General features: G+C 43.6%; 1 long non-coding RNA gene and 1 other non-coding gene across 2 annotated transcripts; one reads left to right on the top strand and one right to left on the bottom strand.

The window, feature by feature from the left end:
* Nucleotides 1-1,163: 1,163 nt before the first annotated feature.
* Nucleotides 1,164-21,265, top strand: LOC106504859 (uncharacterized). The gene is made up of 3 exons (XR_002335590.2): nt 1,164-1,292; nt 1,757-1,827; nt 21,114-21,265. It is a non-coding gene; the product is annotated as an uncharacterized LOC106504859 (long non-coding RNA).
* MIR7143 (microRNA mir-7143) lies at nt 2,957-3,017 on the bottom strand. Its single transcript, NR_128459.1, has one exon. It is a non-coding gene; the product is annotated as a microRNA mir-7143 (primary transcript).
* Nucleotides 21,266-26,172: the final 4,907 nt, after the last annotated feature.

The following is a 26,172-nucleotide window of genomic DNA, read 5'->3' as shown; positions in this document are numbered from 1 at the left end:
CCCTAGCCTGGGAACTTCCATATGCTGCAGGTGCGGCTCTAAAAAGCAAAAAAAAAAAAGGAAGAAAATGTTCTCCCACAAAGATCAATAACTTGCCTATGCACACAGCTGCCAGTCTTATCTAGTCTGGGGAGTGGCATCAATAATTTTGGTTAATGCCACAGGTATTAGTTTCCTAGGGCTGCTATAACAAATTACCTCAAACTAGGTACCTTAAAACAGAAAATGCATCGCCTCCTGGTCCGGAGGTGACTGAAATCAAAATGTCAGCAGGGCCGTACTCCCTCTGAGTCTTGTGGGAGAATATGATTTCCCGGCAATCTCCAGTGTTTCTTGGCTTGTGGATGAAGCATTCCAATCCTCTGTCTACACACTGCATCGCCCTGCATGTGTCTATCTTCACACCACTGTTGTCTTGTAAGGAGAGTGATATTTGACTCTCCTCCAATACGACTTCGCATAATGTAATTGATTACATCTGGAATAAGCCTATTCCCAAATAAGGCTGCATTCTGAGGTTCTGGGGTTAGGACGTCAACAGATTTTGGCGGGAGAGGACAACACCATTCAACCTATAACCTAACCCCATATCAAGTTATTCTGACACAAAATGGCACTGTCTTGGAATAACTTGGCTTCCCCTGGCCTACATACCAGAAAAGAGCTGCTGGGGCCTATATCTGGAGGTCCAATCCAAAGCAGGCAGGTCTTGCCTCTCGGTTAAAGTGCAGTTGGCCATTTTCCCATTTCTAACTTCTCCTCTTGGATTTGAAAGGATTGTAATGAGGAAGGCAGCTCAGGAGGCCTCGAATTTCTGTTTCATTGTTTCCCCTATTCAGTATCTCCATTCTGCTGTCCCCATAGGAGCTGATGTTTCACAAATCTCTGCACTTCGCCCATGAGGCATCAGTTTATCTCTCCAGAAAGTGGGAAGAAGGTGACTTCTCCTTACCTTCTCTCGGGTGCAATCGGCGCAGAGGGAACAGAGAAGCTGGGACAGCATGGGCATTTCTCAAGAGAAAGGCCCTGTGGAAATAATAAAATGTTACCATTTCTGTAGTCCTCTTGACAGCTGACTAAAGAGGAACCAAAGAGTCAAAAATAGCTGATTCGGTCTCGCCCAGGAAGTTCATCCCCCACCAGGACTTCCTCCTGTCGTCTCCAGGCATCACAGCAGCTCTGACCTCTAACCTGGCCTGGGCCTTTCATATCCCCTCAGGCTGCAGAAAGCTTCTCTCAACCACTCTGGGCACCAGGAGCACGTCCCCTTCAGGGATGTTCGGATGAAGAAGGTGAAGGTTCCATCTTTCTTGTCAAGAGGGCCAGGGCCTCAGAGAAGTATTAGAAAGCCTGCAGCATTCATCTCAAGGCTCCCAGAAAAGTGAAACTTCCATCACACTAAAGCCACCTACATTTGGAGTTTGGGGGTCATTCAAACAGAGCCTGCACTGAAATTTCATTTCGCCCGAGCAGTAAGGGTTTGCTGAGCAAATGAATGCTAAAGTGTAAACAAGGCTTCTCAAGTCTGCCTAAGAGCCTGCAAAGGACGACCTGCTCACAGGGCTTGGAAGCAATCCTTTTTCATGCTAATTACAAACCCATTCGGTATTTGTGAAATCGGGCCCCTCTGGGATTTCTATTTGCCAACAAGTTGTTTATTTCCAGTGTAAAGGGGGTGGAGGGTCTATGAATTATTGAGCAGCTACAATGCCTTTGCCTGCACTCAGTGAGAGATGGTCTATCTTTATCTTCACAGGCATTCTTGGAGCCAAGCTTTGCCCCATCCGCACCTGTGGAATGGAGATGTAGCCCCAAGGTGCAGAGCTGGTAAGTAGCGAAGCTGGGATTCGAACCTAGGTGAGCCTAATCTCCAGAACCAGAACCGGTGTGCCTCACCCACCCCACCCCAGCATGACCACCTTTTGAACTCATGTTAGGTCTGCTTTTTTCCAAAATATATTCCCAAAGTCAGTCTTCCCAATATTTCAGAATGGCCCCTAATTAGCCCAAATTAGCCAGCTTTTGTAAACTCTGCCTTCATCCCAGTAATGAGGCAAAAGAGGCATTCGTCCAAGAAACAAGCTGTCAAAGGAGAGAGAGGTTGCCAGAGGTTGTGGCAGGTCTGGGCTTACAAATCCGAGTCTGTGGTGCTTCCTGAGACCTAGGGCTCTGAGAGGAGACAAGGTGGAAAATCACTCCCTCTTAGTTACATCTATTTTCTTGTGGAAAGATGTTTCCACCACCCGCGGAGAGACGCCTCTGGCCTTAGAGCAGCGCTGGTGCAGGTCATCCTCTGGCGGCGCAGACTGGTTGGGTGAGGAGCTTGCCTGAGAAGTGCAAGAAAGAGACTGGCATGCTGGGTGGGGAGATTTAACCTTTTGCATCCTTTTCCTGCACTGCTGTCCCTGTCAGCTAAGGTCAGAAAAACTAACAAAAGGCCAGGAGATAACTCCACAGTTCTCAGCCGTTATCACAAAGCTCTACCCTCCCCAGCCTGAGCCCATTTCTACGAGTCACATCCTAACGTTCCAACTTAGACTGATTTTTAAAGCTTACACAAAACACAGTTTAGTGCAGTTAGAGAACTGGGGCTCTTGACCCCGAAATGAAACAGGTGTTGACTTTCAGAACGCTGGTCATGACACCGGAGACTTGAAACAGCAGAAGCAAGTTCAAACTCTTCGAAGGTACAGTACTCAACTGTATATATAGCTTCTGGGCCAAGAGCTGCCCAACAGCACATAACGCAGGATACAAAACAAGTTTCAAACAATTATAAGGCACTATATATAAATCAAGCCTTTAAAATATTTATTAATGTTGAATTTTTAATTGCCAAAAAATACTTGCAGGAAAGCATCGCTATGACTCTTATTACCCTTAGGATTGGCTGTTTGGATGCCCATAATCTTAACTGCTTGCACACCCATTGGTACCCTTTCAGCTGAGGAGACTTTCAGTCTCAGCTTCAAGTGCAGAGGAAGTGCAAACAGCCTCTGCACTTCAGAGCTGAGCTTGCTTTGCTAGGAGACGGTTGAGCGCAATCCCAGCACGCGCTGATTCATTCTGCCTGCTGATTGGTGGGGCTCCTGGCCGCTGACGTCATCCTGTTGCTGGGTGGAAAACTTCTGCGGCACAGCCCTGACTTCAGAGGCTGTGAAGGGGACCGTGTACCCAGCAGGGAAATCAGATAACAGCTCAAATGGAATTAGATCTCCTTTTTGTGTGACCGTTTCAGTCACCTTCCGCCTCTTAAATTATAGCGTGTTTCCCCCTCCCCCGTAATCTAGCAACCCCTTTCGTGTGGCACAGGCTCCACCAGGTCACCCTACCCCCAGCATCCTCTAGAGCACCGTTTTCCTTTGAGGGTGGATGGAAGGTGTGTTGAGAGTGGCTTTCTGACTGGTTTACGTTTCCCTTCCTCAACAGAATTGAAATAGGTCCTTGCTTGCTATGATTGATTGTGCAGTAGGGCTTTGGACCTTCTGGAAGAAACCCTTTCTAACGCTCATTTATTCTCCCAGTATTGTGGGAGGCACAGATGATCAGCGGAAGTGAAGGCAAACTTGTCTATTGCTCTTTACAGTCTGCAAAGCACTTTTTATGTACCCGGTCTCCTTTGTCCCTCGTAGCCATCCTATGAACGAGGTACTATTATTTCCCTCATGTTATAGGTTAGGAAACACGCCTCCAAATATCAAATTCTTTGCCAGCCACACAGGTCATAAATGACAAGGTAGGAACTCAAACCGAGGTTTTTTGACCCTCATTTCTGACTTCTTCCCCACTTGGACAATCCTCTTTCAGTCTGAGAAGGTAAGTGGTTTGCAAGAGCAGAGTAAGGAGCTAAACCAGGGCCAGGAGCCAGCAGTCCCCACTCTTCATCCAGGGCCTTTGCTTCTCAACCTCTTGTTAGCTCCCAAAAGGTTTTCTTTAGAGATGTTCTTAGATACACATGTATTTTAAAAATCTCTAGGCTTTCTCGAGCTTTTATGTATCAAGTGCAGCTTTGGGGGAGGGGCATAGAAGCCTAATAATTTAGATGCACATTTGCATACATTACATAAGGCTTCTATAAGGGGTAAGATTGCCTAGTTGCTGGCTTATTTTAACTTTTAATAGAATGACATTGACGGAGCAGAAATAGCAGGCTTAGTACCCAGCTCTGGGGCTTGGATGTCAGAGACATTTCTGCGGCGGCAAGTGGGGCTCCTCCTCATCTCGGGGGAGACGCTGGATCGCTCTTGTCCATCTCCAGCTGGGATGATGAACTGCCCTTGGCTTGGCTTTCATCCCGCCTGACACAGCTTTCGCTTTCATCCCATTCCTTGCTCCAAACCCTTCCTCTTCCACTTTTAATACCCAGTTGAACTTGCTCAGCTTCCCTCAGTTACTTTTCCATGAGCAGAGCAAAAACAACACGGAGCCCCTCCACGAAGCCGCCGCACATCTGGTTTGCTCGGGTGAAGACAATTCTCCCTCACCCGTCCTTCTTTTCCGATGAGACAGAATCCTTCCACAAAGGCTGACAAGACAGAAATGTTGGAGGAGGGAGTGTGTGGGAGTGAGGGGCACCGATGATTCAGATGTGGAAGTGTAGGATTTTATTTCCTCTCTCAATTTTTGCTACTGCAGCCTCCAAACACCTAGCACTAGGACTTAGGACTTACTTGGCAGATATCACATATTTTGTGGGTTTCTATCATTTTCTCAATTGTTGCCTTTGTTCCCTTTGGGGACATTGTGGGGCTGTGTGTCCCCGTCCAGCCTCCTGTCTCTTGCTCGCTGTGTGTGACTCATGCTTACAGGTTACTCTTAATTTCAGCAAAATGCCCTCTCTGAAACCAGCTTTGTTTCACACTGGTCAGATGCTCCCGCTTCCACGGCCTGTGGAGGTACAAAGTTAGTGATTTTTGCCTGTGTTGTTTTAAGGTAAAAAATAATTTTTCATATTGAAAATCTCTGTCTCATGGGTGAACCTAGACAGATGCTACATCCAGTTCTCTCCTCTCTGTTCAGTGGACACACCACACCTTTGCTCCTGCTGTCCTTGTGCCTGAAACATATCTCTTTAAAGATGAACAGCTGAGACTCAATAAATATTTGGGGAAAAGAAAATCTATGGCCACAGAGCTATGCTCTCATTTAAAGCAAAAATGAGATCCCAACCTCGCTTCATTATTAAATAAATATTTTATTGATGAAAATATGTTAATGTAAGTTAAGAATTTTGTATACTATCCATCCAATTCCAGAACTTTGGACGTGAAGGTCCTCTTCTGGGATCCCAGGAGTTTGAGTCACCCTCCCCCGACTCGACCCATCACTCTCCATTGGGAGAATCATTTTGCCCAGAAAGTGACAGAGCAAATTGGGTCCACAGGTGTACCTAATATTCTAAGCTAGATGATCTCAAAGGGCACAGCATGCTAAGTTTTTGGCCCTTTCCAGATTTTGTGTGCTGGGTTAAGAGTCTGGGCTCTGGAATCAGACCTCACTCAACTCTCAGCTTTGCAACACACCATGAGACTGATGGGGCAGAGGGATGGAAATCAACATAAATGTGTAGGCAAATGAGGTACCGCTTCACACAGGTCAGAATAGCCATCACTAAAAGTCTACAAATAACCAATGCTGGAGAGGGCGTGGAGAAAAGGGAACCCTCGTACACTGTTGGCGGGAAACCTCCTACATGGCTCTTATGAAAGACAGTGTGAAGTTTCCTCAGAAAACTAAGAGAGAACTACCACATGATCCAGCAATCCCATCCCTGGGCATCTATCCAGACAAAACTATATTTCGAAAAGATACATACAGCCTTATGTTCATAGTGGCACTCTTCACAATAGCCAAGACAAGAAAACAACCTAAATGTCTATTAACAGTTGGATGAGGAGTTCCCGTCATGGGTCAGTAGTTAATGAACCCAACCAGTATCCATGAGGATGCAGGTTTGATCCCTGGCCTCGCTCAGTGGGTTAAGGATCCGGCATTGCCATGAGCTGTGGTGTAGATTGCAGTCGTGGCTGGAATCCCGAGTTGCTGTGGCTGTGGTGTAGGCCGGCAGCTACAGCTCTGATTAGACCCCAGCCTGGGAACCTCCATATGCCTTGGGTATGGCCCTAAAAACCAAAAGACAAAATAAAAAAAAAAAAAAAGTCTATTGACAGATGAATGAATAAAGAAGATATATAATAGTATATATAGGCATATGTATATATACATATATATAATAGAATACTACTCAGCCATGAAAATGAATGAGGTAAGGCCATTTGTAGCACAGTGGATGCAACTAGAGATTATCATGCTAAGTGAAGTAAGGCAAACACCATATGATATCATTTATATGTGGAATCTAAAATATGACCCAAATGAACCTACCTGTGAAACATTAACAGACTCATAGACAGGGAGAACAGACTTGTGGCTGCGAAGGCGGGGATGGGGATTGGGGATGGGATGGAGTGGGTGGTTTGGGTTAGCAGATGTAAGCTATTATAAATGGAGGAAATAAACTACAGAGTACTACTGTATAGCACAGAGAACTCTATCCAATGTCCTATGATAAAACATATTTGAAATAAATATTTTTTAAAAAAGAGTGCATATACATATGTACAACTAAAACACTTTGCTGTGCAGCAGAAATTAATGCACCATTGTAAATCAACTATACCTCAGTTTTACAAAGTTATAAAATAATAAATGTGTAGGCAATTTAATTTCTCCCATCTATGTCATTTTTTAAATAAATCAAAGGTAATCATATTCATACCTCTTATGAATGAGAATTAAACAAGATAATAAAGGCCTGTGAAAACCACATGACAGAACTGGGATGTGGGATGTACAAAAGTCCCAATAAATGTTACCAAGTATTTTCGTCAAACTGACAATTCAGATGCAATAAGAAAAAAAAAATCAAGGTAGAAAGGTATTAATCAAAGCAAATTTTACAAATGAGTTATCTGTAGTATGCTATGGTTAGAAAAAAAAAGTGAAACATGCAGGGATAATAGGAAAAACTATAATTATGCCTAGGTGATTAACATCAAAAAGAAGGATATTTTGATTGTTGCTATAAATGACCTTTGCCAGACTAAACCATGGCTGTGATTATAGTTGTTATACCTGTTAGCCAGAATTCTAGTGGCAAAATCCAGTGAATATCTTGGGCACCATACAATATTTTTTTCCTAGAAAGTGTATTCCTATCTTGTAGCTAAAGAGAAGTGCCTTCTTTATAAGAATCCATAGCGTTTGTGAATCCCACATCACGGTATGTGTGACTTTGCATTTTAATTAAAAATCTATCAGATTTTCAGATAGGGCTGGCATACCTGGTCCATGAAATTGGAGGGTCAGTTATGTGAAGGAAGGGTTATACCTCTCTGTTCTCCAGATTTCCCAGCATCACGTACAAAATCTCTAGGATAAACTGAAGATGCTAAAAATGTGTATGAACTATCAGGAAATGTTCTAGAAAGCAAAGCGTGTGATACTGTGCGCCACTTCTGGGCAACGAAACGTGAGCCTTTGTGACTGACTCATGCAGAGTTAACTGGCCACAGACCTGTGTAAGGTCTAGGGGGCTAAACTTTGTATTTCAGTCCTTGAAATGTATCAAATAGCCTGGCTGTGTTATGCAATTTCCGCAAATTCATTTAACAACAACAAAAAAAAAACCCTGCAGGCTACGTCACCGAATGAAGGGTGTAAGGCATGCCCACCAGATGCCACGCACTGTGCTTGGTGGTGGGGTTGTGATGATGAGGAAAACAGTATCCCCATGGCGATGGTCAGAGAGGTAACAAAATTAAAATGCAATGTTAAAATGCTGTGACACGGGGAGCTCCCACTCTGGCACAGTGCATTAGGAATCTGACTGCTGTGGCTCAGGTTGCTGCAGAGGCATGGGTTTGATCCCCAGCTCAGCACAGTGTGGTACAGGATCCAGTGTTGCCACAACTGTGGCATAGGTTGTAGCTGAAGCATAGATTCAATTCCTGGCCCGGGACATTCCCTATGCCTCGAGTGTGACCATAAATTAAAAAATAAACAATATTGTGACACCAGTATTCACAGGTACTATGGGTTCCCACAAATATTGCACTTATCTCTAACTGTAAGATAAATTCTTCCCAAGAAAAACACACTATATAGTGCCCAAGGCATACTGGTTAATCAATCTATAATCACTCAAAAGGGAAACGCTATTGCTGCCATGCTAAGGGGCTTAAGGACCCTCAAATCTGTTGCCAATTTTTAAAGTAGGAGTCTTAAATTTTTTTAAAAAATAGGACATATCCATCAGCTCTGCATGTAGCATAAAGTTGGAGAAGAGAGCTGGTAAATCGATGACCAAAGCTAGTTTTGAAAAGATATGGCAGGTTGGGAGGATGGCCTGAAACTAAGAAAAGTGTAAAATTTTGCATTAAAAGCTACAGAAAAGCAGGAAGAGGGAACATTGGCTCAGAAGCAGCCTATGTGGGAAGACACAGGGAATGATTAACCAGAAGTTCTTCTTGGTTTGACTATAAACTTCTTGATTTTATTTATTTATTTATTTTATTTTGTATTGTTTATTTACTTTTTTTTTTTTTTAGGGCTGCAGCTGTGGCTTATAGAAGTTCCCAGGCTAGGGGTCGAATTGGAGCTGTAGCTGCCAGCCTACACCACAGCCGCAGCAAAGCTGGATCTGAGCCACAGCTGCAAACTACACCACAGCCCACAGCAACAGTGGATCCTTAACCCACTGAGCGAGGCCAAGGATCAAACCCACTCCTCATGGATCCTAGTTGGGTTTGTTACCATTGAGCCACGATGGGAACTCCTAAGCTTCTTTAATAAAGCAACATGTCATTCCCGACCTGTGGTGGCCTTGAGGGCAGGAATCACATTTTATTTTATTTTTTTTGCATTTTTTTTTTTTTTTTTAGGAATCACATTTTAAATATTGACTAGCTCTCCCTGGCCTTGCAGAGGGCCTAGTACAGAGTGTGAGCTCCAAAAACACTCTTAAATGGAGTCCAAACTAAATGGCTCCAGGAACGAACAGGCTTTGTTCGGAACCGCCAGGGGAAGCTATGGGTTCTCCTCTTACGAACCGCTTTCCTGGTACCGCTCAGGACTTTCTCCTCCCACTGTCCTCTTGCAATAAACCTCAGAATCCTCTGAGTGACTGAGTGGCTGACTGGGTCGCCCACCTGACCTCCAGCCCCACCTCACAGGGCTCTCTTTTGTCACACGTGACTCTAGCTCTTTCTGTTCCTCCAAGGCCCTGGTGTCCCTTCCAGCCTGAACACCTGCTGGTGTCTGATGGCAGACTCTTCCCCACCGCCTCACACATACACACACATGCCCCACCTGCTTCTCATGGGTCACCCTGGCTTGTCACTGTAACCTACACAGGGAAACCTCCCCTGACCCCCAGCCCAGGGCATGTCTCAGTTCCTGATATGTCCCCTTTCTAGCACTTGTCATCGTCCAGTGTTAACCACAGAATTATTGTTTCAAATCTACCTCCCATGCTAAAGTGTGACTTCCATGAGGGCCGAGTCCTCGGCGGTCCTGTGTCTTCACATACTGATGTTTCTCCAGCTTTGATGAGCCCGTGATTGAATGACCTGGGGGATCTCGTTAAGCTGCCGATTTGGATCCGGTAGGCCTGGGGTGAGGCCTGAGAGCCTGCTTTTCTTCCAGATGATACTGATGCTATGGGTCCTCTAAGCCACTGTGAGCGGCTAAGTCCTTCAGCACACCCGGTCTCCTCCCTGACTTTAATCCACACCCTTCTTCCCATCCTCGCAGCTGTTATCTTAGGAGACTCCTTCTGCATCTCTCACCCAGACGATCTGATCTCCCAGCAGTTCTTCCTGCCGCAATTTCCTAGAGGTCCAGCTCGGGGTCTTATACCTTCAAAGTGTCTTTCCAGTGTATAAACCTGATCCTGTTGTCCCTCTTTTTTCGCCTTCTCCCCCTTCCTCCTCCTCCTCCTCCCCCTCCTCTTCCCCTCCTTCTTCTGCTCCTTCTTCTCCTTCCTCTTCTTCTTCTTCTCCTCCTCCTTCTTCTCCTTCTTCTTCTTCGTTCTTCCCTCTTCTTCACAAACTTTAGAGACTCCCTGTCACCTTGTGGGGAAAAAAAAAAAAATCCAAGCTCCACAGCATGGCTTTCAAGGCTCTACCCTGCCTACTCTTCTGGTCCTACCTCTTGTATACCCCAGTCTCACATCCTACATTCCTGCTGTATCGAAGCCTCTGCAGTCCCTGGAACTCACTAGGCAGCTTAATTCCTCCCATTGCTTAGGCTGCTGACTCTCCCTGGAATTCCCTCCCCAGCTCCATCTACCTGCACACTCTGACTTACCTACCTTGGGTGGGAGGCATGTCCAAGGACTTCCCTCTCCAAGGAGAATGGGCAGCTCATTTCCTTAGGAGATCGAGCTCATTCCACTTGCTGCATTGGCCAGTAGAGACCAATAAATCAAGACAAATTTGGGGGGCAAGGAATAGCAACTTTATTTGGAAAGCCAGCAGATAAAGAAGATGGAGGGCTAGTGTCCCAAAAAACCATCTTTTCTGAGTTAGAATTCATGCTTCTTTTATATTAAGAGGTGGCAGCAGCGGCGGCGGTGGTGGTGGTGGTGGTGGCGGCAGGGGACGGGGGTGCTGGGAGGGGGCGGGGGGGGGGGTCCTGGTTCCAGGATGTGCTGATTTCTGCCTGCCTATAGCCATTCACAGTTGGGCCTGTTCAGGAGGTTTCCTGTGAGCTAAACAAGGGTATTTTAGCTATAGGCAACATGAGTGACTTGTAGCAAAAGCAACAGAATACAAAGGTTAAAGTAACTTGTCCTTCCCTCTTACAGTTTTTACGGTTTTGCTGCAGCTCCCTGGGCTGGACTATCCTATTTACAGGGCAGCCCTCTCCCTCCAGGCAGTGGGTCCTCTGAGCACAAAACGAGGTCTCATTCATCCCTGTTACCTTGACACCTGGCACAGGGTTGACACTTAATGTATGAGTAACCCATGAATGGATGCCATCGTGCTTGGCTCCAGATGCTGTATTTTAAAGCGGACGCTTTGACACAATGGAGCGCTTCTAAGGAACATCACCATCGGTCCAGAACCCCTGTGACATGAGAAACAGTTCAAAGAACAGTTGGACCATAAATCTTAGAGAAAAGAGGTGTCTGCACATAGTAGGTGCTCAAAAGCTATTTATCAAATCAATGATAAATGAGCTTGCTTCTCGCAGAGCTGTCAGGGCAAAGAGAGAGTACAGGCGTTCTGCGTTCTCTGTGGCTCCAGAAGCTCCAACGTTACATCTAAGGCAGAGATTGCAGCCCAATTAAATGAATTTCCTGAGACTGAGATGTTCTAAATGACACTTCCTCTAGGAGCCATCTAAGCGATTTCTTGCTTTGGCAAAGATTAAATACTGCGTAACGCAGTGTAGTCTCTGGACAAGTTAGGGTTCTTTTTGTGGCACATGACAGGAAACACCCCCCCCCCCCCCCCCGTTGTGGGTGATTTATGGCCTCTCATGATGTCATCAGGCATCCGCCCCCTTCCCCTCCCCACCCCCACCTCCTCCAGTGCTGGCTCCAGTGTAGAGACCCCCAGGGCTCCAGCCCCTGTCTCCCCACAGCAAAAAAAGGCTAAGCCCCTCTGACAGGACCGGCTGGAACCGTGGCTGAACACAGCCCTGTGGCCCTGGCAGGCGGTTCTCTGGGGCGCAGAGCATCACCTACTGATGTTGGACCCGGTGTACCTGGGGGAGGAGGACAAGATGGGACCCAGGGGGAAGGCGTGGGCACTTGCCTGCACTAACCCTGGCTCAGAGTTACCTGAAGGGAAAATAAGAGCAGGAGGACAAAAATGGCAGTTGGCTACCGCAGCCTGAACCCTCGTCCCTATTCTAGAACTTCTAACAGCCTTCAGTATTACATCTGCACATAATATGCATTCAGCTGAACACCACTGGTTATTAAAAACTCCTGAGCAATTCAACCCACATTTTACCAACCTCGTAGGGTTTCACTCTTCCTATAAGACTAGAAGACTTTTTTCTGCAATGACTTTCTTTATGCATTTCTTCAAAATAAACTTTTGTTATTGTCTTGAGGATAGAATGATGAAAAAACTGTCCTCACGAAGCCTATAATCTCTCTGAAAAGCAGTCAAGTAAAAAAGAAAGAAAAAAAAGAAAAAGCAATCACAAAGCAGGTGGCAAGTGCTTTAGGAAAATCACCCATCTCCACATTGTTGTAGTGATAGGAAAAAAAAAACAGTGAAAGTTTAATCACACTCCATGATCAAACATCAGTTTTCTTTGTGAGCTTAACCAGCCGCCTCTCTGAGTTAGGATATAGACTGGCAGGAAGGTTCTCTTGGCTGAAGTACTCTTAGTGTTTCCCAGGCCCAGCAGCAGAAGAAAAGGTATCCGCTTGTTTGGAGAGCTCAGTTTCAAAGCTAGAAAGACTTGGAATCTAATTTTTTAAAATGATACAAAGAACTTATTTACAGAACAGAAACAGACTCAGATTTCAAAATCAAGCTTATGGCTACCAAAGGGGAAATGTGGGGATAAATTAGGAGTTTGGGTTTACCATAGACACACTGCTATATATAAAAGAGGTAACTAACAAGGACCTACTGTATAGCACAAGAAAATCTACTCTGTATTTTGTCATAACCTATATGACTCTGAAAAAGAATGGATATATGTATGTGTACATAACTGAATCACTTTGCTGTACACCAGAAACTAGCACAACATTATAAACCAACTATACGCCAATAAAATTAAAAATTAAAAAAAGAAAAAAAGCTAGAAAGACTCCCAGTTGTACCATCACAGACACTGAAAATCAGCACCTTCAGAGCAGAGAAAATAACAGATCATTGAATGTGAAACGAGTAGCTTCTATCAGTGGTTGGGTCTTTAAAGAATAAAAAAGGAGGGAGTTCCATTGTGGTTCAGTGGGTTAAGAATCCACCTAGCATCCAAGAGGATGCAGGTTCAATCCCCGGCCTGGCTCAGTGGGTTAAGGATCCAGCATTGCCGCGATGCAGCTGAGCTCCTGCGTTGCTGTGGCTGTGGTGTAAGCCAGCAGCTGTAGCTCCGATTCAATCCCTAGACTGGGAACTGCCGTATGCTGCAGGTGAGGCTCTAAAAAAGGAAAGTGAGAAGATAGTAGTGTCTTGATTCCCACACCATTTAATCCCTAGTGCCACCCATACTTGGTTGTCAGTTTCACTTTTTTTCTCAAGTTGATGTTTTGAACTTCTGTCGTGATCCCACAAAGTGTCTGACTTCTCAGGTGTCACAGTGGCTGTGAATATTCTTTCCTCCATCTGCGGTGACCTGGCAAACTACTTGTCCTGCAAAATCTGCAGTAAGTGAGAAGCTTTGGCTGATCCATTTTCCTCAAGCAGAGAATCACAGAGCCTTATTTTACTTGCCACTCCAGCCTCAATCATATATTTCAGGTTATTTCGGTCCTGAGTAATGGCAGTGGCCGCTGAATTACAAAGCTCATCAGAACTCTGATCTCATTCTGAAAGCTCATCTCTGCTTCTCACTTCACTTTTTAAAATTTTCCTGTCGCTTATCAAAATCTTGGTCGCTGTTATTAAGTGGCACCCTGTATTGACCCTGAGTTACGGGACATCTGAAAAAACAGCTCTGGATTATTTTGTTATCCCTTCTGCAGGAGGCACAGATGTGCTGCACTCAGGTGATCTAAGAGGCAACGGGTTCCATTGTAATTGCTGGCCCGCACTGCAGGCCCAGCTGGGCTGACATTTTCATTTCTGTCTCTTTTGTGGCTTCCATTATCCTGGGGGCCAAGGTACAAACGTGTCTGGAATCGCAATTTGTGGAAGGTTAGTAAAATTCTGGAACAGGGCCAGGACTATTCAGTGCCTGGGATGGATTTCTTGGAGTCTCTCCAAATATATGGGTTGTCCATTAGTGCCACGTGGCCAGACTTGACTCTAGAATAGACAGTTAAGGCAAAATTAAGCTTACTGAAGCCTAGTTGTACAGCGGAAAAAAACTGAGGTGAGTGGTCTGGACAGGACTGCCTTGGTGCTTGAGAAGGCTGGATCCACGGAGGAATGTTCTCTGGGTGTATAAAGGCTGTGGGATACTTAGAAAGCTGTTATTAAATAAATATGAGAGATGAATTAAAGGAAAAATAATGGCCAAGACTGAAAAGGCTCTGGTTTTTGGAAAATGTTCCGTCTACCAAAAAGAAGGCAGTTTTATGTAATGAATAGAGGCGTGGCGTTCTGGTTCAGCCTGTGTTGGGGTCCCAGCTTCACCTGTAATCTGCTGTAAGCCTTTGAGAAAGTTAACTTTGCAGGAAAAGCAGCAGTCTGGTGAGGTTAGGGTTAAATGAAGTAATACATATAAAATGTTTAGCACAGTGCCTGACACATAGTATTATTTCAAGCCTTATAAGGAGACAAGCTAAAATGTTCTGTTCCAGTGGCTTATAAGGTCTAGGGGGTCTCAAACTGCCTTGGGGCTTTGATGAAAATGATGGGTACTTGCTCCTCGGGGGGGGGGGAGACACATAGATAAAATTTTTGTACCCAGTTTTAGAGACTTCCAATGTATGAGCAAGTATAACCATAGACTTCAGGTTAAGATTTTTTGTTTTAGGGCTAGATTCACTCCCCAAAGGGAGAATAACTGCCTCCATTTTATTTATTTTTTTTTATCATTTTTGCTCATTTCTAATTATAGTTCCTTAACTTTTTGGATTTGGAAGGAATTTTATCGAACACCCCCTTTTTTAAGGAATAACAGTAAGTTACCTGTTTATCTGAAACACCAAGTGTTTATCAATTTCACATTTCTATAACTTAAAAACTTAATTTTCTTGTTTTCAACTACCTTTCCTATTCAAAACGTTCCTTACAATTTTCTATAATGGTTACTGTTTCTAATTCTGTTCTCTGAATTACAATGACAGCCCTCAGAAGCTCATCTTCATTCAAAGCCCAAGATATATACAGAGATCTTTTCTCCCCTCTGTGTATATCAATTAGCATACTAAAATATATTCTGGAAAGTTCTCTGGTGGTCTAGCAGTTAGGACTTGGTGCTTTCACCACTGCAGCCCGAGGACAATCCCTGGTCTGGAAACTAAGATTCCATATCAAGCCACTGCACAGCATGGCCAAAATAAAATCTAAAATATGCTCTGAAGTAAACGTCTGATATTGTGCTTATTTTTTTTTAATTTTATGGATGAACCCACAGCATATGGACACTCCTGGGCCAAGGACTGAATCCCAGCCACAGGTGCAACCTATGCCAGACACTGGATCCTTTAACCCATTGCACAGAGCTGGGGTTTGAACTCACACCTCTGCAGGGACCCAAGCTGCTGCAGCAGGAGTCTTTTTTTTTTTTTTTTTTTTTTTTTTTTTTTTTTTTTTTTGTCTTTTTGCCTTATTCTAGGGTCGCACCCGTGGCATATGGAGGTTCCCAGGCTAGGGGTCTAATCGGAGATACAGCTGCCGGCCTACGCCAGAGCCACAACAATGCGGGATCCGAGCCGCGTCTGTGACCTACACCACAGCTCACGGCAATGCCGGATCTTTAACCCTGCAGTGGGATTCTTAATTCACTGCCATGGCAGGGACTCCTGATGTTGTGCTTTTTTAATGCACAAGAGCCTTGCAGTACTAGAGTAATGCTTCCATCAGGCAGGAGTGAAATCAGCAAAGACCTATTGGCCACCTACAGTGGGACAGGCTCCAGTCTGTGCACCTGGGATACATGAATGATTAGAACCCAGATGGAAATGTGTGCCCTTAGGGAGCTTACAGTCTAATGAGGAAAATGATCTTTGCTTTTGGAAGGATTTGGCTGGAGTTGAGATTCTGTCCTAGGACAGATTCAGAGATAAATGGAAAGGTTCCTGCTACAGGAGTGTTACCCATGAGCCCATCACTGCTCTGCAAGGACACTTGCCTTCCTTTGCTTAAACAATAGCTGATCAGCATGGGCAACACCAAACACAGAACAGCCAAAGTGTGCCTAGGCAAAATTCCACCCCTACCATACTCCCGGCCAAAGCATGAACCTCATCAAGCAATGAATAGGCTGTGTTTAGGTATGTCACCTCTAGACTTTCCACTGCAAAAATATTTTAAGCTCTTCTGCTTTGCTTCCAGGATACTTTGAGTGACTTTTGAGGAGAATGTGAACAAGAAAGCAAAAGTATGGGGTGCTCTAGTGAGAAGGGAGCAGGCAGTGGAGTTGATGATGTGGAAAAGGGTCAGATTATATAAAAGAGAGTGGAACATGAAATGTTGGAAGTAGGTCAGGTAAGTGACAGGACCAAAAGCAAGAGACATTAAAAGTCTGTGAACAAGCATGTAATCTTATTGCATCTGCTTCTGGAGACACAGAGGTGACCCAAAGTCAATGTCGCTAATGTGGCATTGGGATCCATGACCTCTCAGGAATTCACCTGATCTCATTCTAGAATACAGTAGGTTGATGTTGCTGAAGCCCTGAAGATAAAGAACAAAGCTGAGATGGGGCTGAGCAGGCTCAAGAGCTGGCAGGTGGGGCCAGAGTCCCTCTTCCCTCAGGTTGTGGTCCTGGCTCAGAGAGCAGAGGGCCAGTCTTCACTCTGAAGACACGTGGGCAGCCACCAAGGCTATAGAATCTAGGGCACCAACACACCCAAGCACCTGCCTTCCCTTCTTGCTTTTTATGGCTCCTTGTTACCCCCCACATCTAGAACCTTATCCTTGTCTGGCTAAATATACTCCTTCGTTCTTTGAAACTAGAGACACTCTTGTCGATGTTCTAGGAGGTGTCAACTCAGATTTTGCTTCAATGATTTGCAAAATCATTGCATCTCACTTTTACCTGACATGTCACTGCCCAACCGACTAAGAACTATAGTAAAAAGGCAAAAATTATGTTCATGCCATCTGAGGAAGGTGAAATGAGTTACATCATTTGCCCTAGAGAACAAACTCATTTTCTTATGACATGGTAACGTGGTGACCTCATTCCAGGGCACTCATAATTTGCAAGCCACAATATTTTTGGCCAATGAATCCCTTATCTCTTCTCCCAGTGAATGCTTTGATAGACAACAGTATAAATATCCTGCAGTCTGGGTCCTTGGTTTTGTAAACAACCAGGAAATAAATAAGGCATTTTGCCTGATGACCAACGCAGACTCATAAATAGGCTACTATAAACAGAGGTCATTTGTAAAAGGCAAAGATGACAGAACCTAAGGCTTGGTCCAGGCTTTATATATCCTGCCCATTACACCACCCAGGGGATTCTTTCAGCCCAGACCTGTATTTTAAAAACCGGGCCTGTTTATATACAGTGTGGTTAGGTTCTTGCTTGAGCCAGAATACATCAGGTATATTATCTTTTGTGATTTTGTTCATATCATGAAAGGTAGTTGCCTCTTGGAGAGTAAAACTGGGGCTCAGCATCCCAGAGAAGATGGGCTTTCTTCATCTAGAGAGGTTAGAATGGGAGAGTCACTGTTGTGTCAGAGAGAGAGGGAGGGAGAGAGAGAGAGAGAGAGGAGAGAGAGAGGAAGAAGAGGAGGGGGGAGGAGGAAGAGAAGGAGGAGAAGAAGGAAAAGAACAAAGAGAAGAAAAAGAAGAGAAGGAGGAAGAGGAAGAAGAGAAAGGGAGGGGAGGGATGGGAAGGGAGTGTTGGGGGGAAAGAAGGAGAGGGGGAGAGAGAGAAGAGGGAGGAAGAGAAGGAGAAGGAGACGAGGAGGAAGAGAGAGGCAGATGGAGGGAAGGGGAGGGAGGGTTGGGGAGGAGAGGAAGAGAGGGAGAGATGGGGGAGAGAGAGACTCAGAAAGGGAAGAAAAAGCAGTGGCTCCTACAGCAAAAAGATCTGTGACCACAGGAATGGAGACGGCGAAGATTCCAGATCTATTCTGTTTTGCTGAGTTGAGCTCCTCCCAGCGGAAATGAATCCAACTAGGAACCATGAGGTTGCAGGTTCGATCCCTGGCCTCGCACAGTGGGTTAAGGATCTGGCATTGCTGTGAACTGTGGTGTAGGTCGCAGATGTGGCTCGGATCTGGCGCTGCTGTGGCTCTGGCGTAGGCCAGTGGCTACAGCTCTGATTTGACCCCTAGCCTGGGAACTTCCATATGCCACAGGTGTGGCCCTAAAAACACAAAAAAAGACAAAAAATAAAAGTAAAAGTAAATAAAACAAAATGACCTCCTAGTACATGTCTGGTCCCCTTTGTATTTCAGAGAGACACAATGGTGATCTTTGAACCTACGAATTGACACAAAGTTGCCCTCATTTCCCTTTATCTTTTTCTTCATTACTTAGTGCTTGGAAACTTTCAAGGATATTTAACTTTGATTTCTGTTTGATTTTACTTTTTTTTTAGCTTTTTGTGGCCACATACCTGGCATATAGAGCTTCCCAGGCTAGGGGCTGAATCGAATCTGTAGCCACCAGCCTAGGCCACAGCCACAACAATGTGGGATCCTAAACCCACTGAGCTAGGCCAGGGATTGAACCTGTGTCCTCATGGATCCTAGTTGCATTCATTAACCGCTAAGCCATGAAGGCAAGTCCTGATTTTACTTTTTGAAAAAAATCTCTTTGGTCCAAAAATTCTAGAAAATCATTAAATTGGGCCGGCAGGCATGAGGTCTGAAGGAAGGATAAAGACAGGAAAGGGAGAAAGCCTGTTGTCTCCCAAAGTTTTCTTTGGGGCTAGTGGCTCAGGTAGACACATTAGAATCACTTTGAGAAATTTAAAATCCAAGGGAAGCTTTCTGGGTAAGAACACAAAAGGTTCTAAAAAGTTTGAGGTTTTTGCAGAGCAGACTTTCCTAACAAAATGTAGGCTGTAAGAATTTTCTGTGTGAGAAAGCCAAAAAGGGTTTTTTTCTGGCTCAGTGAATTTCTAGCTCTTTCTTTTGGAATTTCAAGTTCTTTCATATCCATTTACTAATGAGAACTAAGAGTAATACTTCACATTTGTAAGTGCTTGACATGCAAGGGAAGGAAGATGGTTTCCATCAGTCTCTTTTGGTTGAAAGAAACAGGCATGCTCAAGTTGCTTCACAAAATTAGTGGTGGAAGGAGATTTAGTTGGGGGTGGGGGTGAGGTTACAAGGATACACAGCGGGGACCAGAACTAGAAACACCCAGGATGGAAGGTACCTTTAAACACCAGTGTCTTCGTGTCTTCGCTTTCTTTCTGGTGATTGCCTTCTTTTCCAACCAGCTTCCTCAACTTTTGCCCTCTGATCTGCTCCTTTAGAGTTCTGCTTGTGTGTGATTCATGCATCCTCTCACAATCTGACCTTGCTGCCAGCTGACTTAGTGTCTTAGATTCCCATTGCCAAATTCCCAGAAAGGCAATGGGTTGGCCCAGATTATCATTTTAATCTGTCTTCCAGCCAGTGCTGACCTCTTGGTTCACTCTTCTGAGACAAGGGGCAAAGACATAGTATGGAGCATCACCATTTAGAATGAGGCCACCAGAAGAAAGACTCCCTTAGAGGAGGATATGCATGGGACAGGTTGAGATAAAGAGCTCTAGTTTGCTGGCAGATCATGTGGAAACCAGTTTATTCATCTGGTTTCTTAGAGGAGCTAATCTCAACCAATCACAATGGACCTGATACAGCATCCTTGATGCAGCATCCTTGATGCAGCTTGTGAGAGGACCAAAGGCAACTTCTATCCTCTCCCCTCCCCCTCGACCTTATTTCCATTACATCCATCACTTTACCTCCATGGCTAACAAAGTCCCTAGGAATCTTTAGACTTATATATCAAAACATTTGACTTTCAATTTAGAGAATCAACAAAAGTATTTTTCACATCCCAGGATCATTCAATGATTTTAGAGCAACATGCCAGTGAGCAGTAAAATATTAGAATAGTGAATACTGCAGATTTTTTCCTACTCCTATAGCATTGATTTTGATAGGAATCAAATTATTAGAGCCCACACTTTATTTTGTTAGGGAGACCTAAATCAGCGACTTCACAGCTTGATAACCTACTACAGAGACTCAGTTCAAAGAATATTTACAATATTCTGATTGTACAGCCAGGCAGGATTGCATAATACTATAAACACTGGCATCAAGCAAATTTGGGTTCAAATCACAATTCTCTCTTGTAATAAGTGTGACTTTGCCCAAACTTTTGATCCCTATAAAGCATTTGCAACATGGAGATAATAGTAACCAGTTCAGAAGTATTTTGTAAATATTAGGTAATGTAATGTATATAGGTTATTTTGAAATGACTGGTACATAGCAAGCACTCAGGAAATGGTAGTAGTTGCTTCCATTACTATATCTGTTATGATTATAGTATCATATTATGGATGTGATGGAATTAGCGAATATAGATTAGAGATATGAGGATTATCAAATTCTGTAGATTCTTAAGAGAGATAAAATAGATGTACATATTAGAAATGGTGCCTACATTTAACTTGCAGATACACAAAGAGGGCTCAGCGCAGTGATACCCTGAGTGAGAAATGTTAAGTGTGAAATAATGATGTTAAATGATATTCTTTAATCAAGGGGAAAAAAAAAAAAAGAAGTTAAATAGAAATAGTGCTGGAGTTCCCTAGTGGCTGTGTGGTGAAGGATTCAGTGTTGTCGCTGCCATGCCTCAGGTTCAGTCCCTTGCCCAGGAACTTCTGTATGCCATGGACTCAGCCAGGGGGCGGGGGTGGGGGGGGGAAGATTTGTGTCTCTTAGGAGAAGAAATAGACAGCATAATAATAGTTGTCTATTGTAATGTAAAAAGTCAGGAGTCAGGATTCAGAGGCATCTTGTAAGTGGAGCAGGAACTCTATTAAAAGGGGAATTGAAACACGAAGATGAGAGTTGCAGACCAAAAGGACCTACTGGCTGGAATATGGAGGAGTCACTGTTGGAAAGGAGGGGACAGCCCACTATCTGGGTTAACATTTTACTTTCTCAGGGAGGCCTGAACCAGGTTCGAGTCCCCTGTTGTACCTTCCCTTCCTGTGTTTTCTCTACCATACCACGCATTCTGTATTGGCGTCTCTTATTTAAGGTGCATCTTCTCTGCTAGGTTATCGCTTCTCTGAGACTCTGACTCTCATGTTCGTCACTGAATTTCCAGGACCAGCCAAGTGCCTGGCACGTGGTAAGCATTCCACAGACATATGTTGAAGGAATGAACATGTGACTCCAGGAATGAATGAAGGAACGCGGAATTAAAAGGTGATTTCATCAGATACTGCTCTGTGCTGTTCTGTAATATTTGCAAGGGTGACTCTGACCCTCCCGTTGAAGTTATAAACTGCCATCGAGACACAGTAAGAATTCTGCATCTTATGTCTCCATCACTACCACTAAAAGGCATCCAGTTATAGGCATAAATGCTCAAAGGAGCATCTGAGTTCTTTGCTAATACTTCTCTCACCCTCTATTCTCCATTTTTTACTTATCTTCCACACCAATGGAAGGATTATACCCCAGTCTGACTATTAGATGATGAACCTGTCTTTTGTTTTTTCTGTTATCAGGACTTACTCTTTGCTGAGGGCCCAATAAATAAATGAATAAATAAAAAAGTATATCTGGACAGCATACATTTCGAAGTATACTCTTTCAAACCTGCAGTTTTCCAGAATCTCACAAGGTGCTGTTGTGATTCCAAGCTTGAGATTCATGTAGAAATGCCAATGTTTTATCTTCGAAATCACTGTGTTTGTTGTTATCATTCACATAATTGTTGAAAGTTTCTTCTTGCTAACAAAGCAAATCTAAGCTTTGCAAGAAAATTGCTTTACAATTTTAAGAAATGGAAACTTTTGTGGCTAAAAATATGTCTACTTGCTTCCTAGTTAACCAACTCTAATACATCCAATCACTTTATCCAACAAGCTTTTTCAAGCACCTCCTCTTAGATTCCAAGTACCTGAAATACTCAGATGAATAAGACTCATCCCCAAAGATGCTCAGAGTCTGAAAGTTGACAGGTAGAGCCTTCCCGTCTAAGGGCCCTTTCATTCCCACCTCACTTCCTGCAAATCCTTCACAATAGAAAACTATGGCATCTAAGATATCTGAGTCTACAAGTAATAACTCCTCTCTACTCTGGATTAGTTGGATCCTACCCCCAAACTCCCTTACTCTCATGTGGATTTTTGTTTTATTCAGCCATTTTCTTTCTTATTTATTTATTTATTTATTTCCTTTTTGGAGGGATGCAGTCAAGGCATGCAGAAGTTCCCGGGGCCAGGGACTGAACACTTGCCACAGCAGTGACCAGAGCCATTGCAGTGACAATGCCAGAGCCTTAACACTCAGCCACCAGGGAACTCCCCACTTTTCTTTTCAACACCCAGGTAGCCAGCGTATTTCACAATGATCTTTTCTTAAAATAAACAATTTTTTTTTTTTTTTTTTTTAGCTTTTCATGGCTGTATCTGTGGCATTTGTAAGTTCCCAGGTTAGGGGTCAAATCAGAGCTACAGCTGCTGGCCTACACCATAGCCACAGCAACACTGAATCTAAGCTGCATCTGTGACCTACACTACAGCTCGCAGTGATGCCAGATCCATGACCCACTGAGCAAGGCCAGGGATCGAACCCATATCCTCATGGATACGAGTCGGTTTCATTACCACTGAACCACAATGGGAACTTCCAGTTTTGTCATTTCTGAAAGAAGGATATTGAGAATTGGGGAGAGTGAATTTAGATTATCAAGGAGATGAACAGACTAACTGAAGAAATAAGGGAGCAAAGGAAAACCAAAGCAACTTTGGGGATTTTTGAGACTAGAGCCACTTATACCTTCTTCCTGCCTACTTGTAGAAATTCTCCTACTTCTTCTATCCTATTAGTCCTGCTTACACTAGATTCGCATGGAAACACTAAAACAAAACAGAGTTCACAAAATTCATATGTGTATGTGTGTGTATGTATTATCATTACTTAATCACAATGTATGTATATATGTGTGAATATATATAGTTGTTGTTTTGAGTTGTCCCAATGTAAGAGTATATTCCAGGACTATTTCTACTTCCAACCAGGCCAATTCACGTGCAAATCACGTCATAAAGATATAAGTTGGAGGATATTTCATGATGCATACTTGTCCTAGGGCACTCGGCACTGAAAATGCAGGCCAGAGGAAAAACTGAATTATCTTTCTATTCTTTTCACAGAAGGATATATTGAAAAATCATTGTCATGTGAAGAGCAAATCAGAATATACAGCCCCCAACATGTAATATATGGGAAAAAAGTAATATAGGGTTTTGTCAGGTAGTTAATTAATAAAAATTTGTTATTTATTTGGATTTCGTGGTGTTTATACTATTTGCAGCTTTTTAACGTTTATTGAGTCTATTGATGATTTTTAAAAAGTATTCATTTTTATAAATAAGTTTGTATTCATAGTTTTATATTCTTTTCTTAAAGAAGGTTCCCATATTACATAAGCTTCAAGTTTCCTACGACCTGGATCTGGCCCTGACTCTTCTTAACTGCCCTTCTGCACTTAACAGATAAGGAAACTGAGGCCCTTAATCACATAGTTTACAGCCCTCCTGAACTAAACCCTAGGTCTTTCTGACTTTCTGTGCATTGCTACTACCCTACATTCCCTTACTTTTGAGAAGTACTTTGAAAATCAAAGATCTCAACAACAACAACAAAAAGAAGCTAATAAAAAAAGATCTCCCGGCCACAGCTGGGAGTTCCCATCACGGCCCAGTGGATAACGAACCCGACTAGAATCCATGAGGACGTGGGTTCAATCCCTAGTCTTGCTCAGTGGGTTAAGGACCTGGCTTCACAGTGAGCTGTGGTGTAGGTGGAAGACACAGCTCGGATCCTGCGTTGCTGTGGCTGTGGCATAGGCCAGCGGCTATAGTTCTGATTCGACCCCTAGCCTGGGGACCTCCATATGCCACAGGTGCGGTCCTGAAAAGACAAAAGACAAAAAAAAAAAAACAGTCTCCTGGCCCACAGTATACAATAATAGTAAATATTTACATAGCATTTCTTATGCACCAGGGATTGTTTTACAAAGCTTTACATACAACTCGTTTACTCCTCAAAACCACTCTGTGACTAAGGCAATATTCATTTCCTTTTTTTCAGATGATGAAAACGAAGACATAGAAAAGTAACCCAACCAAGGTCACCCCGTAAGCAGAGAGCATAATAACACCTTTTGTATTGCGGTGGCTAGCAGCAAACATTCTTTGAGGGCTTGCAATGTTCTAGTCACTTTGCTGAAAACTAAAGTGCATTAGCTCGTTCAGTCTTCATAACCACCCTTTGAAGAGGTAGTATCATTACTTCATCTTACACACGGAGAAGCTGAGAGACAGTAAGTTACTTGCTGAAGGTCATGTACATAGCGAAGGTCAAAGATGGTCCCCACATCCATGATTGACCCCAGAGCCCAGGCTCTTGGTCTCTGCCTGATGATGCCCATCAAAGAAAACTTTCTCATGGTCCTCCCACTATGGCCACATTCCCCTTGGCCCCTGTCTCCTAAAGCTCCCAATGGGGGTGTGGGCAGACTTAGCATAAGGAATAGGGTTAGCAGTGTAACTGTCCCTTCCCATTGTTTGTACACATACAAACACATACACATACGAACACATACACACAAACACATATTAGGGTACCGGGCTATACATCACATTTTTTACATCTGACTCCTTTCCTCAGTTTTTTCCAATAGCCAAGAATTGCAAGTTTATTTTTTTTCATGGAGTTTGCTGGCTTTTCTTCTTCTTCTTCTTCTTTTTTTTTTTTCTTTTTTTTTTTGTTTTGTTTTGTTTTGGCCATGCTTGTACCATGGGGAAGTTCCCAGGCCAGGGATCAAACTTGCGCCACAGCAGTGACAACGTCAGGTCCTCAACTTGCTGAGCCACCAGGGAACTCTGATAAATTTATTTTTAATTCATATTCTGTGATAAAGTTAAGAGCGACAATCAGCAGATCAGTATAACAGACCCACATCCCTAAGCCTCTCCTTTGCAATCTGCTTTATACAGGATTAAACGCAGGAAACGCTGAAATGGGAAATTAGAAGAGAAGGCTGACAGACATTTGGAGCTTGGTGGAATATTTGTTCTTTGAAAAATGAGCATTGGTAAGAATAATTTCCTTAGTGGAGGTGGGCGATGGAGGGGGTGGAATGGGAATGGGCACCAAAGCATTGGCCTTTTTGGATCAGATCCTTTTAATTTCTCCTTTGGAGTAGTACTGGTCTTGAGCCCTAGGAAAAAAAAATAGCAGGAATCTAATTAACAGCTCAAAGGGAGCAATCAATTTACAATTGTGTGAAGTGCAAATTCCTTTGTGCACAAAACAAATTACAGTATTTGCAAATTTGTAAATAATGCAATATCTTTCCTGCAGTCCAAAGGCTTTGGGTTCTCCCAGGGGAAAGAAAAAGAAGTCCAAGAAGGCAAAATGCTAGAACATGTCCTATCTTCTCAAGAAGTGGAATTTTAAAAATATTTTTAGTAATTGATTTTTTTTTCAATTGAATCCTTATTTAAGAACTTGAAAGGGGCCCAGTTCTTAGGTCAATAGAATAAGACTATCTAGAGAAGTAAACAATTTCAAGTCCAAAAGTCACAGCCTGTTACTAAAAGGGTATCTTCTTTTTTTTTTTTTTCCTTCTTTTTAGGGCTGCACCCACGGCATATGGAGGTTCCCAGGCTAGGGGTCGAATCAGAGCTACAGCTGCCAGCCTACACCACAGCCAAAGCAACACCAGATCCGAGCCAGTCTGCGACCTACACCACAGCTCATGGCAACGCCCGATCCTTAACCCACTGACTAAGGCCAGGGATTGAACCCTCAACCTCATGGTTCCTGGTTGGATTCGTTTCCCCTGCACCAAGATGGGAACTCCAAGTTGTCTTCTTTCAAAAGCACTGAGCATAAAAATTTGCTCCCAACCCTCCATATACCTTTGGTTTGTGGAAAGAACTTTCCCTTTATAAAAGAACTAGCAAGCTCTAGCTATAATCATTATTATGTTCAATGTCAGAGAAGGAATTGGTGACAGATAAGGATATGAATCCAGTCTCTCTGCTTTGCAGCCATAATTGTTTTGAACTGTTCAATTCACAAATATTTATTAG

This window comes from Sus scrofa, chromosome 9, assembly GCF_054392235.1.
Source record: "Sus scrofa isolate SSC_HxYL_T2T_F1_AM1 chromosome 9, Sscrofa_HxYL_maternal_Yorkshire_Landrace_v2.0, whole genome shotgun sequence".
In the NCBI taxonomy this organism is placed as follows: Eukaryota; Metazoa; Chordata; class Mammalia; order Artiodactyla; family Suidae; genus Sus; species Sus scrofa.
This window is presented reverse-complemented; position numbering and strand designations above follow the sequence as displayed.